Raw genomic sequence first — 17,485 nt, forward strand, 5'->3', positions numbered from 1 at the left:
CCAGTCCTCAGTCCCTAAGAGGGTTGCCAACTCCAGGCTGGGAAATACCTGGAGATTTGAGTTCAGGGAGGGCAGAGTTTAGGGAGGGGAGAGACCTCAGCAGGGCACGATGCTACAGAGAGCAGGGTTGGCCAAACTGCGGCTCGGGAGCCACATGGGGCCCTTTCACACACATTTTGCAGCTCTCGAAGCCAGTTGAGTTTTTAAAAAGGTAAAGGTAGTCCCCTGTGCAAGCACACCAGTCGTTTCCGACTCTGAGGTGACGTTGCTTTCACAACGTTTTCACGGCAGACTTTTTACGGGGTGGTTTGCCATTGCCTTCCCCAGTCATCTACACTTTCCCCCCAGCAAGCTGGGGACTCATTTTATCGACCTTGGAAGGATGGAAGGCTGAGTCAACCTCGAGCCAGCTACCTGAACCCAGCTTCTGCTGGGATCGAACTCAGGTTGTGAGCAGAGAATTCAGACTGCAGTACTGCAGCTTTTCCACTCTGTGCCACGGGGTTCTTTTCTCAGTTGTGTTTAGAATACGTAGCTTAAATATTGACTGCTGAGGAAGGCAGGGGTGTCAAACTCATTTGTTATGAGGGCCAGATCTGACATAAATGAGACCTTGAGGAGCCGGGCCATGTTGGGGTGGGCTGGGCCATGTTGGGTCAGGCCACGTGTGTACCTATTTAAAATTAGGTAGCAGAGATATAAATTTTATAAAGAACACAGACAAAAACACACACACACACACACATATATATTAAAAACTTAAAACGTTAGCTCTCATTGGTCTTAAGGATGCTTTCTTTGTATTTCTCCCATGGGATCCAGGGAACTGGGCAAAGGAAGCTCTGGCTCTTTCCTTCCTTCCCCAGGGGACCAGGAGGGGGAGGAGCCTCAGCCAATGGAGAAAATTGAGGTTTTGCTCTGTAGCTCCTGTGCAATTGAGCAAGCCTTGCAAAACAAGCTGTTATGCAGAAGGAAGCAAGATGTAGGGAGAAGGAAGCAGATGACAGCCAGTTGCTCGGGGGGCCTGATTCGGCCGCCGAACTGTATGTTTGACACTCCTGCCCTAAAGGGCTGAAACACAGATGGTCTATTGGTTATAAGATATATCCATCAATTGTGTACGTGTATCTCTGTATATAATTTTTTTTAAATCTGATAGCTGGACCATTTCTTTTAACCTACTTTATCTTTTGCTTTAGTGCAGGGGTGTCGAACTCATTTGTCATGAGGGCCGGATCTGACATAAATGAGACTTTGTTGGGCCGGGCCATGTGTGTATCTATTTAAGATTAGGTAGCAGAGATATAAACTTTATTAACAACAAAAGCACAATTAAAGATTTTTTTTAAAAAAAACCCTTAAAATAAAACATGCTTAAAACATTAGCACTTGTTGGTCTTAAACGTGCTTTCTTTGTTTTTCTCCCATGGGGCCCAGGGAACTGGGTAAAGGAAGCTCTGGCTCTTTCATTCCCCAGTGGACTAGGAGGGAGAGGAGCCTCAGCCAATAGAAGGAAGAGAGGCTTGGCTCAGTAGCTCCGCTGTGCAACTGAGAGAGCCTGGCAAAGAAAACTATACCTCTCCCCCCTTCCTCCCTAAGGCAGGAGCCTCAGCCAATTGAGAAAATAGAGACTTGCTCTGTAGCTCCTGCGCGATTGATCAAGCCTTGCAAAGCAAACTGTTATGCGGAAGGAAGCAAGAGAGAGGGAGAAGGAAGCAGATGACAGCCAGTTGCTCGGGGGCCTGATAGGAGCCCTCTGGGGGCCTGATTTGGCCCCTGAACTGCATGTTTGACACCCCTGCTTTAGTGTAAACCAGAAGATATTACATCCAAATTACCGTCCTAGACATTCTGCCCTCCTAGTCTCTGGCTTCCAGAGTCCTGAGAAAAAGGTATCCCTCTCAACTGGTTCTAGCAGAATGCTGCAGTCTCCTTTTCTAAGAATGATACAGTGTCTTTATTTTGTAGTAAATCCTCATTAATTCTCCATCTTCTTGATTTTCTTTGCAATTTTGTTGACCAGCATATTGGATTATGGTCCGCCCAAACCTTTGGAAGAATCTCAATTTTTTTTGTTATGAGGCCCAAGCCTTGGGAACCCCACAACATGTCAATTCTGGAAAAAGAATTATGCCTTGCTGAGAAAAATGTATAGTCTCTTACCTCAGGGTTGAACTTTCTCCAAATGTCTTCTAGATTTTCCTGTTTAATCAACTCAAAGAAAGAATTGGGCAGCTTCCCTTCTTTATCATTCTTCTTTGGACTTGATCTGTCAAGGTTATTTTGTATTGTCCCATTAAAATCACCCATCATCAATACCTGGTCATAAGTCTCTTCGTCCATTTGTCTATTTATATCTTTAAAGAATTTGTCTTTCGCTCCATTGGGTGCATAGAGTCCTAGTAGTAACGTTTTTTTCGCCTCTATCGTCACCTCAACAGCAATGTATCTTCCTTCTTTGTCTTTAAAGATTAATTTTGGGTCAAGTTGTTCTTTAATGTAAAAAACCACCCCTCTTTTCTTTTGCTCTGCTAGTGAAAAAAATTCCAACCCCAAATTTCTATTCCACAAAAATTTACTGTCCTTGCGTTGTATATGAACTTCCTGTAAACAAATTATATTACATTTTTGCTTTTTAATCCAATGAAATGTTCTCCTTCTTTTCTGTGGTGAATTTAGTCCATTTATATTCCAAGATAGTAATTTGTACTCCATTATGATGTTGGTTCTTTATTTTCTTCAAAAAAGCTATGCATCTCTTGTTCGCTTCTTATTGTAATCCTTTTGCCATTTTGTTCAAATCCAAGACCCTCTGGTATTATCCATCTATATCTTGTGCCCTCTGCACGCAACTGATCGGTTAGCTTCTTGTACTTTTTCCTATCGCTGATCACTTCTCTTGGTAGCTCTTTCATTATTTTAACTCTGCTCCCTTCTATTGCCCAGGCTTTTTGGTACCCTTTCCTCAAAATTTTCTCTGCCACTTCTTTTGATCTTAATCTTATGACGATGTCTCTTGGCAGACCTTTATTTTTCGCATAAACTGAGTTGACTCTGTAGGCACCCTCCAACATACTCTTAAATCTGTCAGGGTCTTCTTCTATGTACTCAGTGATGATATCCACCATATAGCCTTTTAAGTCTGTGTCTTCTTTTTCAGGTACCCCTCTTAGACGCACTTGTGACTCCAGCAACTTACAGTCGTGTATTATGACCTTTTCTTGAATTTTTAGCAAGGCAGAGGCCTGTGTGTCTACTTTCATCTCTACCTCTTTCACTTTATTTTGAGTCTCTTCCTTAAAATTCTCTATCTCCTTCTTAAGGTCTCCAACTTCTTTTTTAATATCTTTTTTTATTGCCAAATGCAATTTGTCCATAGCTTTTAACATTTTTGCCTCCAGAGCGTCAAATTGAGCCTGCATCTTGTCAAATGATTGGGCTCTTGCACGTGTTGTTCTTTCTACTGACATATAAAAAATCACCAAACCTTAAAAAAATCCCCACATAAAATTTAGCATCCAATCCAATAGCTTAGAGCCAGTTCTTTCAGATGAGACTAGTTTCGTTTTTCTCCCTTCTTCCTGAGCAAAGATATTGAATTTTAACAATTTTGACAGTTTTTCTCCCTTTTAAAATGGCAATCGTTATTTCTCTATGGTACAGTTCCAGCCTAGAGAGGTCTCTCTTCGTCTTTCTTGATCTGAGTCTTGGACTCAATTCCTTCCTAGTTCAAAGGTCGGATGTCACAGCTCTTGTTGTCCTTATAGGCTCTGATTTATTGTCCAGCCCCTTTTAGTTTCACTTCCTGTCACAGCTTAGACTGATCTCGTGTCTAATCTCGCAGTTTTTTGAGCTGCATGAAGAAACCGCAACCACAAAAATTCACAACAATATGTCCTTTCTCCAAAATATCTTTGAAGGCAATTGTTTTTACGGCGTTCAGTTTTCCCAAGCTGAATTCTTTTCCTGCTGTGCCCCCACTCAGCTCAGTTCATTCTAGGTTCTGCAGTTTATGGGCATATATACACGGCAACTCTCTTTTCTTTCTTCTGCGTCACCAGCCTCCCATTGCCAACTTTCACTCTTATCTTGAAAGGTTTTTTTTTTTTTTTTTTGCTGTTGTTCACATCCAAAGCCACAGAGCTCAGCTTAACAAGGTAAAAGTTTTTTTTCCATTCAATTATGCTTTGCCTTCGTCTGTTATTAATCCACTCAGTGTTTAAACTATATTCAAAGTCTCTCAGAGTGAAGATAAGAATGATGAGTCTACCTTTTAGATGTTCTCAACTCCCCCGGCTGCTATTTTCTTGCAATTAAAATCAGTCCTTCTAGCGTGCTTGGATTCCGACAGCCTTAAGTGACCGAAGTCACTTTAGAGTCACTGCAGACGATGGTTGACATTCCATTGCCGGACATCAAGAAATGAAGGAGTCAGCTCCCTGACTGCTCCAGTTCGATATCAACAGCATTAAAGGAAGATAAGTCGTCTTGGGTTAACCCTTGCCTAGGGTTAATGAGCATAGACCTTATCAGGGGTCTTTAATACCCTGAACAGTGACAATAAAATCCCCCTCTGTTAGGGAGCTGCAGACTGTCTTCCAGCCAAACAGGAATAAATGAAACAGATGATATGGAATATCCAACAGTATGGGACACTTATAAAGCAGTAATGAGGGGTATATTAATTACATTGAATAATAAAGACAAAAGAGCAAGAGAAGAAAGGCTGTCAGCACTGCAAAATGAAATAGATAAAAAAGAAAAGGACTTAAAAAAAAGACCAGGGAAGAAAAAATTAATAAAAGAAATTACGATATTACAATCCCAAGTTAAACATTTGCTGAATAAAGAATTAGAATGGAATTTAAAAAATTTGAAACAGAAATCGTTTGAAAGTGCAAACAAACCTGGTAAATACCTGGCCTGGCAATTAAAAAAAAGGAAAGAAAATAAGACTATAAATAAAATCATGGCAAATGGGAAAACAGTAGTGGATCAAGAAGGAATTAAAAGAGAATTCTTTAAATACTATGCAAATTTATTCAAGGGTGTGAATGTAAGTAAAGAAAAAGTGGAAGAGTATCTACGAAACATTCAGGTGGCACCTTTGACGGAACATATGAAAAAGATATTAAATGACCCAATAGAGAAAATTGAAATAGAAGCAGCAATAAAAGCAATGCAAGAGGGTAAAGCTCCAGGGCCAGATGGATTCACGTCAAAATTTTACAAATCTCTCAAGGATGAATTAACACCCAAACTGTTGAAGTTGTTAAACACGATAAGAGAAGAAGGGAAAATCCCAAAGACCTGGAGGGAAGCTGTAATCTCTCTGATTCCTAAGGAAGATAAAGATAGCACAAACGTAAAAAATTATAGACCAATCTCATTGTTGAATAATGACTATAAGATCTATACAAGAATTTTAGCAGAGCGACTGAAACAATACCTGACCAACTTTATAAACAAAGACCAAGCGGGATTTCTTCCTAAAAGACAAATAAGGGACAATGTAAGAGCTGTGATTAATGTTGTGGAATACTATGAAAAGCATCCGGAAAAAGAAGTGGCCTTATTTTTTGTTGACGCAGAGAAAGCCTTCGACAACTTAAATTGGGACTTTATGTTTGCGGTAATGGAAAAAATTAATTTAGGGGAACAATTTATAAAAATGACAAGAGCAATATATACAGATCAGCATGCAAAATTGTGTATAAATGCAGACCTTACCAAAGAATTGAAAGTGAGTAAAGGAACAAGGCAAGGATGCCCGCTATCACCATTGTTGTTTATAATGACTCTTGAAATTTTGTTACAACAAATTCAAAAAGATGAAAAAATAGAAGGTCTAAAAATTAGAAGATTCTCTTATAAATATAAAGCTTTTGCAGATGATATAGTGTTCATAATGGAGAATCCGGTTCAAGTGTCACCACTGCTGTTAGCTAAGATAAAAGAATACGGAGAACTAGCAGGATTATACATAAATAAGGAGAAATCGAAATTCCTCTGTAAAAACATGCAACCAAATAAAACAAACGAACTACAAAAGGTGACAGGTTGTGAAGTCACAACCAAAGTTAGGTACCTTGGAATAGAGATAACAATGAAGAACATTGATTTATACAAAAACAATTATGAAAAACTGTGGTGTAAGATGGACAAAGATTTGATGAAATGGAATAAACTCAACTTGTCCTTACTGGGCAGGATAGCTGCAATCAAAATGAATATTTTGCCAAGGATAATGTATTTGTTTCAAACCATCCCGATTGTAAAAGAAGCAAAACAATTCAACAAATGGCAAAGGAAAATCTCTGATTTCATTTGGGCCGGAAAGAAACCAAGGATAAAGATGAAGATCTTAACGGATGCCAAAGAGAGAGGAGGTTTTCAACTTCCCGATCTAAGACTATACCACGATGCAGTTTGTTTGACATGGATAAAAGATTGGATAATGCTGTTAGATAAAAAACCTTTGTGGTTAGAAGCTCACGGAAATAGATTCGGCTGGCATGCATACATGTACTATGGGAAGAATAAAATGGATGGTTTTTTTCTCTCACCACTATGTCAGAAATACATTACTAAATACTTGGATAAAATACAAGAAATACGGGGACGAGAGAAAACCATTATGGATAGTGCCAGCAGAAGTAATAAAAATAACAGCTGATTCTGAAGAAAAAAGAGAAATGTCATATAACCAACTGCTTAAGATTCAAGGAGACAAAATTGAATTAAAAACCTCAGAAGAGCTAAATAACAATTATGATTGGTTTCAAATGCAACAAATTAAAAGTTTGATGGAAAATGACATAAAATCAGAGGGGATTAGACGAGAACAAACAGAACTGGAAAGAGTCCTGTTAGGTGACAATGAAAAATTGATATCAAAAGTATATAAGTTATTATTGAAATGGTCTACAGAAGAAGAAGTAGTAAAGTCTCAAATGGTCAAATGGGCAATTAATGTGAATAGAGAAATACAAATGGAAACATGGGAGCACCTCTGGAAGAACTCAATGAAGATATCAACTTGTCAAAGCATTAAGGAAAACTGTTTTAAAATGATGTATAGGTGGTATATGACTCCGAAAAAATTGGCTAAGATAAGTAAGAAAATGTCGGATAGATGTTGGAAATGTAAAAAACATGAAGGTTCTTTCTTCCATATGTGGTGGACATGTGAAAGAGCGAAAGAATTCTGGAAGATGATACAACAAGAAATCACCAAAATTTTGGGCTATGATTTTAAGAAAATTGCAGAGACGTTTTTACTTGGATTACAATTAGAAAAATACCCAAAAGAAGACAGGACTTTAATTGGTACCTGTTATCAGCTGCTAGGACTTTGTACGCGCAGCTTTGGAAGCAAGAAAAAATACCAGAGAAATGGGAATGGGACCATGAAAGTTTTATCGTGGTGTGAAATGGACAAATTAACCAGAACACTAAGAGACTATGATTTAGAGATATTCAAAAGGGAGTGGAGAAAATTTAAAGGATATATGGAGAAAACTTGGAAAGTAAAGAAATATTGGACATTTTTTTAGTTGTAAGAATATATATACGGAACTTTGAGCAATCAGAAGTGCCTTTAGTATGGATTTGAACTTATAACCTCGGGGAAGTCAACATTGGAGGGAGGGGGGATGGAAATGTCATATGGGTTAATGTGAAAAAAAAGAAAAAATTAAGAAATAGATAAGCTTTGTAACCATATGCTACCAATAAATTGTTTAAAACGTCAACTGGTTCTAGCAGGACTTCAGGGTTGCCAGCCCCCAGGTGGGGCCTGGAGATCTCCCAGAATTACCTCCAGGCAACAGGGATCAGTTCCTCTGGAGATAATGGCTGCTTTGGAAGGTGGACTCTCGGACATTGTACCTCACTGACATCCTGCCCGTCTTCAAACCCCTCCCACAATAGGCTCCACCCCGCCACCCAAAATCTCCAGGTATTTCCCAATCTAGACTTGGCAAACCTAGTTCTGCCCCATAAAATTAGAGACACAGAAATGGCAGGATAATTTGTATACATTTAATGATAACAGAAGTCTAAAAGCGCTGCAAAGATTAAGAACCTTACCCATGACATTCACTGCCAAATGATAGCAATTTATGTGTATACTGCTTTACAGAAAGTAAGGTGGTAAAGGTGTTGGGGTGGGGGGGGGGAGAAGTTCAAGTACAAATCTTCAAAAGCTGGCACAAAACCACCATTCTCTGCTTTATATTCTTCCCAAAGCGTGTCACTTTACCACAATATGCAGCTGGTTGCTGAATGCACAGAATATGCATTTCTGAACAATCTGGAGCCCCTCTCAGCTAGAAGGAAGAGAAGGGAAGAAAACGTTTTGAAACAAACAATATCAACCAAAATCTATTTTTAAAATAATTCTTGTTGCTGGCAAAATAGCTCTCATCTTCTTCTTTTCTTTTTTCAGTCACAGCGATTTCTTTTCCATTATGGCCAACGTCCGGTACGTATCAAGAATTCCTTCCCAGCTTCGGTTGATAATTTCAGACCTGGTTGAATAGAAAAGGGACGTTCAGGTTCTGCAAACGAAGAAGAAGAAGAAGATATTGGATTTATATCCTGCCCTATTCTCTGAATCTCAGAGTGGTCACAATCTCCTCTACCTTTCCCCGCCCCCACAACAGACCTTCCCCTCCCCTCTATCTGTCCCGCAGACACCCTGTGAGGCAGGTGGGGGCTGGGAGAGCTTTTTTACAGCACCTGTCTTTTCAAGGACAACTCCTACAAGAGCTATGGCTGACTCAAGGCCATTCCAGCAGCTGCAAGTGGAGGAGTGGGGAATCAAACCCAGTTCTCCCAGGTAAGAGTCCCCGAACTTAACCACTACACCAAACTGGCTCCCAAGAAGAAGCTATTGGATTTATAGCCCGCCAGATACTCTGCATCTCAGAGTCTCATAGCTTACAATCTCCTTTACCTCCCCCACAACAGACAGCCTGTGAGGTGGGTGAGGCTGAGAGAGCTCTGGCAGAAGCTGGCCTTTCAAGGACAGCTCTCCGAGAGCTATGGCTGACCCAAGGCCATTCCAGCAACTGCAAGTGGAGGAGTGAGGATCAAACCCGGTTCTCCCAGAAAGGAGTCTGCGCACTTAACCACCACACCAAACAGAACCTGCTATCCCCCCCCCCCCCAACAAAGTAAAGTTTGAAATCCGGACTTGTGAGTCTCCTGATGCCGAAGGAGAAGGAATTTGGGAGGCATCCCAAATTCTCCTCATTGGCCAGTTTGCAGTCCCTAATAGGGTTGCCAGCTCCTGGAGGTTTGGAGGGCGGAGTCTAGGGAGGACAGGGATTGGGGAGGGGAGGGACCTCAGCAGGGCTCTTTTTGTAGCATTTGCATATTAGGCCACACCCTCCCGATGTAGCCAATCCTCCTGGAGCTTACAGTAGGCCCTGTATTAAGAACTCTGTAAGCTCTTGGAGGATTGGCTACATCAGGGTGTGTGTGGCCTAATATGCAAAAGAGTTCCTGCTACAACCCCCCCCCCCCGGATCTCAGCAAGATAGAGGCTACTTTACAAAAGCAGCCATTTTCTCCAGGGGAACAGAACCTGACCATCTGGGTATCAACTGTAATAGCGGGAGATCTTTGGGTGCCCCCTGGAGGCTGGCATCCCTAATCCCTAGCCCTTTTCTCGCACCTATCTCCAGTCTTGTATACAAAGCAAATTCTCTGGGGCTGGCCCCTCTACTCTCCCAAGCAGCCCCTGGTTTCATACAGATGCTTCAAAATGAGGGTTGCCAAGTCCTCTTCATGTCCTGTAGAGTACCATAGAGTTTTACCTCCCAAATGGCTAGAGCGTCTGGGAAAACCATAGAGTTTTCCCAGAAACACCTAGAGCGGCCCGTGTGTGTGGCGCCATTTTGATGACATCAATCACTCCCGGGTGACATTGTTGTGCCAGTGACATAGGGGGCTTGGCAGCACTATTAAAAATCCATATTCATCCCCCTCCCACCACCACAGTAGGGTCTCACTCACATTGGCCCCTTGCCTGATCAGATGGGAGCAGGGAAGACTTTGATGCTTTCCCAGCTGTCCTCTTGAGAGCTGTGAGCTGAAGGGGGAAAAGAAAAAACACAGAGAGCGCATTTTGGGTGGCCGCAGTCTTTTTATTTACGGGCTCCAGTTCGGGGTGCTTCTGCATCCATTCCTGGGTCAGCCACATCTAGCCAGTGCCGGATGAAACCCCGTGGAGGCCCCTAGGCAGTCAAAATCTCTGGGGCCTCCCTCACAAATTGTCTCAGAGTCAGAGAAACTGCCCTACCACCTTCAGGCACCTTCTCAAAAGCCCCTTTGACAAAGCTGCGGGGGAGAGGCAGAGAGAGGCAAACTTGGCGAGGATGCCAGCAGCAGCTGCACCAGGCAACTCGGGCAAAGAGCAGCTCACTTGCTGGCTGCACATGCAGGCTGGGAGGGCTGCAAGCAGGGGGGGAAACAGAGGGGAAAGCCAGCCTGGGGCCCCTCATGTCGTGTGCGCCCATAGGCCAGTGCCTACTTGGCTGAATTGTTAATCCAGTCCTGGATCTAGCCACAGAGTGATCCATGCCTTAGTCACATCGTCACCGGGCAACTGTCGTGTCCGGGGCTTCAAGCACTCCTGCGTTCTTGCAGTGGCTCATCGGAGCCAACAAACTGAGCTTGGGACGATCGTCAGGGCTCTTTTTCAAGCAGGAGCTCCTCTGCATATTAGGCCACGCCCCCTGATGCAGCCAATCCTCCTGGAGCTCACAGTAGGCCCTGTACGAAGAGCCCTCTACGCTCTTGGAGGATTGGCTACATCGGGGGCGTGGCCTAATATGCAGACGCTCTCCTGCTAGGAAAACGCCCTGACGATAGTAACAACGGGAGCAGGATCCCGGTCCCTGAGTTTCTCTGACCAATCGCAGGTCCCCCTGCTGGTTCAAACGGGCCTATAGCGCGCCCCGTTAGCCCCTTGTTGGTTAGTTCAATTCTCCTTCATTATGCTGTGTCACTAATAAAAGATGCTGATCACTCCACCAGGAGTCGTCCTGTGTATCTAACCCCTTATGTAACAATTACTGCGGTGCACTCTGCTAGGGGCAGGGGCAGAATTCTAGCAGGGGCTCCTTTGCATATTAGGCCACGCACCCCTGGTGTAGCCAATCCCCCGAGAGCTGACAAGGCTCTTTTTTGTCAGCTCTTGGAGGATTGGCTACATCAGGGGGTGTGGCCTAACATGCAAAGGAGCTCCCGCTAGAATTCCACCCCTGGCTAGGGGCTATCCTTGAAGCCTGTTTAGAAGCAGCTGCCAGCTATCAAGGCCATGTGGAGGGTTTCTAGCTCTGAAATACCTGGAGATTTTAGAGGTGCACTTTGGGGACGGCGGGGTCAGGGGAAGCACCTCAGAAGGGTATAATGCCAGAAAATCCACCTGCCAAAGCTTCCATTTTCTCCAGCTGAACTGATCTTGGTCTCCTGGAGATCAGTTGTAATAGAAGGTGATCTTCAGGTGCTGCTGGAAAATTGGCAGCTGCCACCCGAACCCAATTCAAGGAGTTGATTTTGACCTTAAAGGCCCGACATCACTTGCGACTGGAGTCTCTGAAGGAGTCGGACTGTTTTCTCCCATGCATTCCTGCCCAGGAGTAAAGATTTCAGAGATTGCCTGGTCAATCAAGGAAGGTTGTCATTTGGGTACACAAAACAGGGCCTTTTCAGTGGCAGCCCCCCCCTTCTTTCTGTTGCCAGTCAAAAATCCACATTCTCTGGTTCCCCTTCTCGCCCTGGTCGCCATTCCTGTCCCGTAAGATAGGAACAGAACCGCCAGGCCCTGACGTTTTTACTCACGGAAGCAATATTAAAACAGGAGTCCGATTAATGGAGCGCCGGCCAAGGACCTGACTGTGATGCCAGCGATCACCCCCTTGTTCGCAGGAGGGTCTGGAACGGGCTCTGAAACAGGAAAGCATATCGTCAGGGCTCTGGATCACCATTAGGGTTGCCAAGTCCAATTCAAGAAATATCTGGGGACTTTGGGGGTGGAGCCAGGAGACATTGGAGGGCGGAGCCAAAAGCAAGGGTGTGACAAGCATAATTGAACTTCAAGGGAGTTCTGGCCATCACATTTAAAGGGACTGCACATCTTTTTAAATGCCTTCCTTCCATAGGAAATAATGAAGGATAGGGGCACCTTCTTTTGGGGTTCATAGAATTGGACCCCCTGGTCCAATCTTTTTGAAACTTGGGAGGTATTTTGGGGAGAGGCACTAGATGCTATACTAAAAATTTGGTGCCTCTATCTCAAAAAACAGCCCCCCCAGAGTCCCCAATACCCGCGAATCAATTCCCCATCATTCCCTATGGGAATTGGGAGGTGCATGATGGTTGTGGGGGCGGGGCTTCTCCCGCCAGCCAGCTGGCTAGGGGAGGGGGGAAGCCTGTAAAACCGGGGGATCCCCCTCTGGGACCTGGGGATTGGGAAGCCTAATCACCATAGTTACATTCCTCTACCTTGCTGTAGTTCTCTTCTGAAGCAGCGAGAGGCTTTGGGTTGCCAATCCCCAGGTAGGGGCAGGGGATCCCCCTGGGTTGAAGGCCCTCCCCCCGCTTCAGGGTCATCAGAAAGAGGGGGGAGGGGAGGGAAATGTCTGCTGGGAACTCTATTATTCCCTAGGGAGACTTATTCCCATAGGAAATAATGAAGAATTGATCCGCGGGTATCTGGGGCTCTGGGGGGACTGTTTTTTTGAGGTAGAGGCACCAAATTTCCAGCATAGCATCCAGTGCCTCTCCCCAAAATACTCTCCAAGTTTCAAAAATATTGGACCAGGGGGTCCAGTTCTCTGAGGCCCCAAAGGAGGTGCCCCCATCCTTCATTATTTCCAATGGAGGGAAGGCATCTAAACGATGTGCAGCCCCTTTAAATGTGATGGCCAGAACTCCCTTTGGAGTTGAATTATGCTTGTCACACCCTTGCTCCTAGCTCCACCCCCAATGTCCCCTGACTCCACCCCCAACGTCTCCTGGCTTCACCCCCAAAATCCCGAGATATTTCTTGAATTGGACTTGGCAACCCTATCAAACACTCCGTAAACATTGCTTGGAAAAAGTACGCACAAAGACCTGTTCACACAACCAAAGTGATAAACGTAGAGAGTTATGTGTTGATGCTGAGGTTTCCAATCTTATGGAGCCACTGGGCACTTCGGTATTCTGAGGGAAAGATGATGGGTGCCACCACAAAATGGCTCCTACTGTAATTTGTTATGACAGCAAGATACAGCCGCCTGGATAAGATGGGGTCTTTCCAGTCCACAATCCAAAATTCTAATCAGTGCCTGCCTATCCATATTTAGAATCCTGGCTTATGGGCAAGAAACCAACTTCCGTATCCAGATTTTAGAGATCACAGCAATCTAAAGACCTCTGAAACCAAGAAGCCCTCAGTTACATCCCAATTTCAGCCCAGACGCTTTTAAATAATCAAATTCTGTGCTGAAGTCAATTTTAGTTTTGTTAATGGAGTGACTACCGCTGTGTGTGCAATGGGGTCACTATGTTATTTGCTGCCGGGAGTCCTAGAAGGCAAGGCGGGAGAGAAATGCTTCAAAGAAACGAAAGATCATGAGCAAACAAAGCACCAGAATTAAGCATGAAGACGCAGCGATAATAGCAGTAAAGAGAACCATAAAAAGAGAAGCCCAGCCAACGTTCTAGCAGACCTCAAACTGGGATGTAAACAAGAGACTTCTGAGGGGGAATTCACAGGGTCAAAACCCACGGTGCTGAAATATTCCAAGCGATTTTCACATGACAGATATAGTCTGTGCCTCTGGATGATTTGGTCGGACAAAGAGGGAAGACCAGTCATCGGAAAAGGCAATCATGCTAGGGAATGTGGAATGCAACGGGAAAAGGAGACCCAACACAAGATGGGTTACTTGGCCAAGGAAGTCATGGCCCTCCATTTCCAAGACTTGAGCTGCAAGTCTGTTAACTGCATTCATACATAGGATTGCCGTGTGTTGGAAGCGACTTATTGGGACCTAACACAGAGAAAGTGAGATATCTCCGGTGGGAGTTTCCCCTTGCAAAATAGAATCACGGGATCCACTGCCACAGGAGCTGGTGGCAGCTACAAGCACAGACAGCTTCAAGAGGGGATTGGATAAACATCTGGAACAGAGATCCACCCAGGGCTTTTTTTTTTAGCCGGAATGCAGTTCCGGCTGGCTTGGTGTCAGGGGGTGTGGCCTAATATGCAAATGAGTTGCTGCTGATTCTCAGGTTTGGTGCAGCCAGGAATCTACCAAAAAAGCCCTGTGTGAAACAATGGTGATGTCAGGGGGTGTGGCCTAATAAGCAAATGAGTTCCTGCTGGGCTTTTTCTACCCAACAAGCCCTGGGTCCATCAGTGGCTATTAGCCACGGGGTATAGATGGAACTAACTCTCTGTCTGGGGCAGTGATGCTCTGTGTCATAAGAACATAAGAGAAGCCATGTTAGATCAGGCCAATGGCCCATCCAGTCCAATATTCTGTGTCACACAGCGGCCAAATATATATATATATATATATATATATATATATATATATATATATATATATATATATATATATATATATATATATATATATATATATATATATATACACATACACACACACACTGTGGCTAATAGCCACTGATGGACCTCTGCTCCATATTTTTATCTAACCCCTTCTTGAAGGTGGCTATGCTTGTGGACGCCACCACCTCCTGTGGCAGTGAATTCCACATGTTAATCACCCTTTGGGTGAAGAAGTACTTCCTTTTATCCGTTTTAACCTGTCTGCTCAGCAATTTCATCGAATGCCCACGAGTTCTTGTATTGTGAGAAAGGGAGAAAAGTACTTCTTTCTCTACTTTCTCCATCCCATGCATTATCTTGTAAACTTCTATCATGTCACCCCTCAGTCGACGTTTCTCCAAGCTAAAGAGCCCTAAGCGTTTCAACCTTTCTTCATAGGGAAGGTGTTCCAGCCCTTTAATAATTTTAGTTGCCCTTTTCTGAACTTTCTCCAATGCTATAATATCCTTTTTGAGGTGCGGCGACCAGAACTGCACACAGTACTCCAAATGAGACCGCACCATCGATTTATACAGAGGCATTATGATACTGGCTGATTTGTTTTCAATTCCCTTCCTAATAATTCCCAGCATGGCGTTGGCCTTTTTTATTGCAAACGCACACTGTCTTGACATTTTCAGTGAATTATCTACCATGACCCCAAGATCTCTCTCGTGTCCGTGGTGCTTGTGGGGGCGCAGTGGGAAGGCTTCTAGTATTGTGGCCCCACTGGTGGACCTCAGGCCTGTAGCCAAAGGGGGTTGTGGGGGCACTGCCCCTTGACTTCCAGCTAGGCCCCCCTAACTTTCAGGGGGCCCTCCTGGGGCTCTCTCTCACTCTCTCTCTCGTCATGGCTGAGCTGCCAAAGTGTGAAGAGCTCCAGCCAGAGCCAGGAGAGCGGAGCAGGCCACAGTGCAGTGCAGCAGCAAAAGTGGCAGGTGGAGAGGAGGGAGGTAGAACAGTGGGAAGTGGAGGAAGCCACATGGAATGGGCCAGGGAGGGCGAACGGATGGAGCTGCTGGCTGCAAAGTGCCGGGGCAGGGGAGAGGGAGGTGGAAGGAAACCCCCCTGCTTGCACGCAAGGTGCGGTCCCTTCTTGATTCCAAGGTTTTAGGGTTGGCTGCCTCAACTTAGCCACTTCCGAAGCCTCCGGCTTTCGCCGCTCCCCCAGAGAGCTTCTGAGAAGCGGCAAGCCCCACAATGGATGAGAAAGGGTGCCCCCTGGCTTTTTAAAAAGCCAACCCCCCCCCCAACTTTTAAAAGTCTGGCTATGGCCCTGGTGGACCTCCTGATGGCGCCTGGTTTTTTTGGCCCCTGTGTGACGCAGAGTGTTGGACTGGATGGGCCATTGGCCTGATCCAACATGGCTTCTCTGATGTTCTTATTTCTGGGGCAGTGATGCTGTGTATTCTTGGTGCTTTGTGTGTGTGTGGGGGGGGCACAGTGGGAAGCCTCCTAGTGTCCTGGCCCCACTGGTGGACCTCCTGATGGCACCTGGGTTTTTTGGCCATTGTGTGACGTGGAGTGTTGGACTGGATGGGCCATGGGCCTGATCCAACATGGCTTCTCTTATATTCTTAATCAAATATATAATGGCGTTTTTGCTTCCTTGGCTATCAAGTCACAGCTGATTTATGGCAACACAGGGCTTTCAAGGTAAGAGATGATGAGGGGCAGTTTAACCATTGCCTGCCTCTGCACAGCAACCCTGGATTTCCTTGGTGGTCTCCCATCCAAGCACTAACCAGGAACAACTATCCTTAGCTTCTGAGATCTGCCAAGACTGGGCTAGCCAATATAGCAAGACCAGGGCTTCTTTTACAGCAGGAACGCACAGGAACGCAGTTCCGGCTGGCTTAGTGTCAGAGGGTGTGACCTAATATGCAAATGAGTATCCACTGAGCTTTTTCTACACAAAAAGCACTGTATAAAAGCATAATAATAATAATAATAATAATAATAATAATAATAATAATAAGATATTGGATTTATAACCCACCCTCCACTCCGAAGAGTCTCAGAGCGGCTCACAATCTCCTTTACCTTCCTCCCCCACAACAAACACCCTGTGAGGTGGGTGGGGCTGGAGAGGGCTCTCACAGCAGCTGCCCTTTCAAGGACAACCTCTGCCAGAGCTAGGGCTGACCCAAGGCCATGCTAGCAGGTGCAAGTGCAGGAGTGGGGAATCAAACCCGGTTCTCCCAGATAAGAGTCCGCACACTTAACCACTACACCAAACTGGCTCTAATACCCTAATGCCAGAGGGTGTGGCCTAATATGCAAATGAGTCCCTGCTGGGCTTTTTCTAAAAAAAGAAAAGTCCTGAGCAAGACCCTCCAGAACTGAGTCAGACGGTGGCTTCTGATAGATTCTCAGGTTTGGGACAGCCCGGAATCTTTACCTTAAGGAGCAGAGTGCTGAAAGCTAACCATACAGCGAAGCACCGGCGCTGAGTACAGTGTCCCCTCTAAGCTGACTTAGCGTGAGCTAGCTCACAGTTTTGCATCCTCTGGCTCGCCCATTTTGGTCTTAGCTCAGGAAAAATGGCCCCAGAGCACAATAATTGATGCAGGAACTCACCACTTTAATGCCAGTCGCTCACAAAGCAGAATTTTTGCTCACAAGACTCTGCAGTTTAGAAGGAACGTTGGCTGAGTGCACTAGCAAACTTATCAAGTTACTCAGAGCCGAATCTTTATTAAAAACAGGGCTTTTTTTGTTTTTTGTTTTTTTTAAAGCAGGAACGCACAGGAACGCAGTTCTGGCTGGCTCGGCATCAAGGGGTGTGGCCAAGTATGCCAATGAGTTCCTGATGGGATTTTTCTAACCCCCCCCCCCCAAAAAGCCATGGAATCCACCTTCCAAAGGATC

The sequence above is a fragment of the Heteronotia binoei genome, chromosome 17 (assembly GCF_032191835.1).
Source record: "Heteronotia binoei isolate CCM8104 ecotype False Entrance Well chromosome 17, APGP_CSIRO_Hbin_v1, whole genome shotgun sequence".
Lineage (NCBI taxonomy): Eukaryota > Metazoa > Chordata > Lepidosauria > Squamata > Gekkonidae > Heteronotia > Heteronotia binoei.